This window comes from Phoca vitulina, unplaced genomic scaffold (genome assembly GCF_004348235.1).
Source record: "Phoca vitulina isolate PV1807 unplaced genomic scaffold, GSC_HSeal_1.0 scaffold1, whole genome shotgun sequence".
Taxonomy (NCBI): Eukaryota; Metazoa; Chordata; class Mammalia; order Carnivora; family Phocidae; genus Phoca; species Phoca vitulina.
The window spans coordinates 87,997,261-88,000,617 of NW_022589704.1; positions in this window are offsets into that span (position 1 = coordinate 87,997,261).

The following is a 3,357-nucleotide window of genomic DNA, read 5'->3' on the forward strand; positions in this document are numbered from 1 at the left end:
CCTCATCAAGACTTGTGTGTTTCAATCTAGCTTTTCTAGTAGGTTAGTGGTCTATCTCCTATCTCTATCAACTAGTGAAATTAATTACCCTTTGTCTCCTCTCCTCCCCTTTCCCTTCCTTCTTCTTCGTTGTCTTTGTTGTCATTTGGATATCTTCTTTTTTTCCAAGTCTTTTGACTACTTTTCTTTCTTAATGTTTATAGTTCTTTAAATAATGTATATGCACTCTATTTTCCTTCCATGATGTGAGTTGCCTTTCAACTCTCTTAATAGTGTTCTGATTAAAAACATTTCTAGATTTTAATAAAGGTAGCTTATTTTTTTTAATGATTAGCACTTTTAATTTTTTGATAAAGAAATATTTAACTATATCAAGGTTACAAAGCTATCCCTCTGTGTTTGTGTCTGAAAACTGTATTGTTTGCCTAATACATTTAGATCTACAGTGCATTTGAATCTACTATCCATAGTGTCTGGCTCCTTTTAGAAACTTGATAACTGTTTGACTCTATTAAAAGCAGCCTGGCTTTTACAATAAAAATACCCCTATATAAAAATAAATTTATTTCTAGTAATTTAACAAATGGCTATTTGAGATGTTAGAAAATAGCTAATTCATGGTGGTAAATAGGGCATGCACATTTGTTTTTATCCCCTATTGACATCTCACTGAAACAAATGTTCAGGGGCTAAAAACGGAATAGTTCCATAGCACCACATAAAATGTAATGAGAATTACTAATAAATTCCTGTAGAAATAGAAATCAGGTGGTCATGGATAGCAGATAAGACAAATTGCAATTTAAGTGGGATTTATGTGGGGAGGTAGGCATTCTTTGCCAAGCTATAGAAGACCATAGACTAAGAGACCACAAAAGTAGCAGAGAGTGTGAGTGAGAATTTATTACCCCCCACACACACACACACAAAAATTAGTGGGGAAAACAACTGTAATAGTCAGCCCCAATAGGCTTGTTTCACCCATACACTGAAAGTACAGGTGGTCAGTATTTGCTCCCTGGCAAACACTCCATGTAAGAACAACTAGAATATCCTTTTCTAATGAATTTTAGCCTGAAAAAATAAGGTTCCTTTTGGAGGAGTTAATTCAACTAGATAAAGTCCATTTTATTTTGAAAATACATGTTCTCATCATGTAGAATAAAAAGACATAAATTGAAAATATAAAAGGAAGAGGTATAGTAAAAAAATGGAGAGGAAGAAATTACCAAAGAAATATTAAAAAAAAAAAACAAAAAAAAACCTATTCTCTAGAACTGAAGAAGCACATGACTTTTTCTTCAGATTGAATAGGCTCACTGAATGCCCATTTAGCACAATGATGAAAATAAACATATGTAATCTTGAATTTCACCAAAGCAGCAATAAAGAGAATACAATACTTCCAACATGGGACAGGAAATAATCAAGAAACAAAGAAATGAAAAAAACACTGCCATTTAACTTTTCATCTGCAACAGGGAATACCATACACAATGGAGAATGGAGTTTTTAGTGTTTTGAGGGATAATAATTGTCTGTGTAAAGTTCTGTACTTTACACTGCCAAATTATCAAGTGGAAGGACAGAAGAACAACATATTCAGATATTCAGAAATTTAGGTAGTCTACCTTCTATTAACTGTTTATATTACAAGTTACTAGAGGTACTTCTAGCAAAAGAAGAAAATAAACCAAGAAAACCAAAGACAGGTGCTGCAGGAAAGAATTGGTCTAGCAAAGGAGGACAATGAAAGAAAGGTCTGGGAGCCACTTGCTTTGAGATGGATGTTTCTTGGACAAAAAAAAATAAAAGCTTAATCTGATATAATGGAGGATAAATGTGCAGTGCCTCCCCAAAATGAGAAAGTGATTAAAACATTTAAAAAATCTCTTTCTGAATATCTTGCAAACAAATTTGTGGCATGATTTTAGACAGCTGATTACCTAAAGGTAGATGGGCATTTAAATTTGAAACTAGGAACATTTTTTAGAGTACCCCAGGGGTATGGTTATTGATAATCTATATTTAAAATAATTAAACAGTGGGAAGAGAATAAAAGGGTTGAGTGGCGGCATAAGTGAAGGTAAATCTTTTTTCATATCATGAGGGTGATAAATATGATTTAAAATTGATAAACCAAGAAATAGAAGTGAAAGCATGTGATTTTGAATTATGGGGATACTTGCCAGAGAACTAAAAATAAGTAAAAAAAAAAAAAAAAGGTTGCCTTTAAGCAATAAGTCTAGAAAGGGATGAGATGGGGAAGTCTTACATTTATGGATAAGATCTCCAGTTCTATTTGATTTTTTACCATGTGGCTGTATTATCGTCACAAAAATAAAAATAAATCTTAGTGATGTATAAGATGTGCTGAAATAAACAATTGTGAAAGTGTGCCAAGATTCTTTAAGTTTAAAGGGCTGTAGACAGAAGCAGACCATGATGGAAGAGTAAAGGGAGGTTAAACTGCCACAGAAAAGACCACACGCAAAAGGCCAGCTTAGCATGAAGGCAAAGTTCTTTGCTCTTACCATGAAATGACTTAGGTTAACCTAAAATAATGGCGATAAATGAGTAATTTTGAACAGGAGAATGACATGATCTTTTATGATGATGGTAATGATAAGAACACTTCTATTAACAGAGATCTGTATGTGTTAACTAAGATGGTCATATGCAAGAAGTCTTAAATAGTAATATATTCTCTAGATAAATAGCACTGGTCCACACATTGAGTTCACACTACCCCTTTCTTAAAAGAATCACAAAGCTATAGAACCCTATCTGGAAGAAACTTTGGTCCAAATCTTTGGACCAAGGAGCATGTCTGGGTATGTTGGGTGTTTGTGAATTTTTATATTTCCATGTTCGTGATAGTCATGGTTGCAGTGGGGAGGAGTGGTAGAAAAAGGAATTCTACTTTTTCTTTTAATCTATTATTATGTCTCACGAATACATCAGCAGAGTTCTGAAGTTATTTTTACACACATGGAAGGTTGAAGTCCACTGTATCAAAGTACCATCTAAGATACTGACTTGGGAAAAATAGTGTGGCACCATCCCTTTCCTGTCCATTAACACCAGTCGCTTGACATCAGTATCAGAATCTTCTGTCTTCTTTGGTAACCTCAAAGGTTCATGAAAATAAATATAGTAGTGTTTTCTCCTGAAAATACATTATATCCCTGTTTCTGAGATTTCCTTTTTTTTTTTTTTTTAAGATTTTATTTATTTATTTATTTGACAGAGAGAGAGAGCGAGCGAGCACAAGCAGGGAGAGCTGCAGGCAGAGGAAGACGGAGAAGTAGGCTCCCTGCTGAGCAGAGAGCCCCATGCGGAGCTTGATCCCAGGAC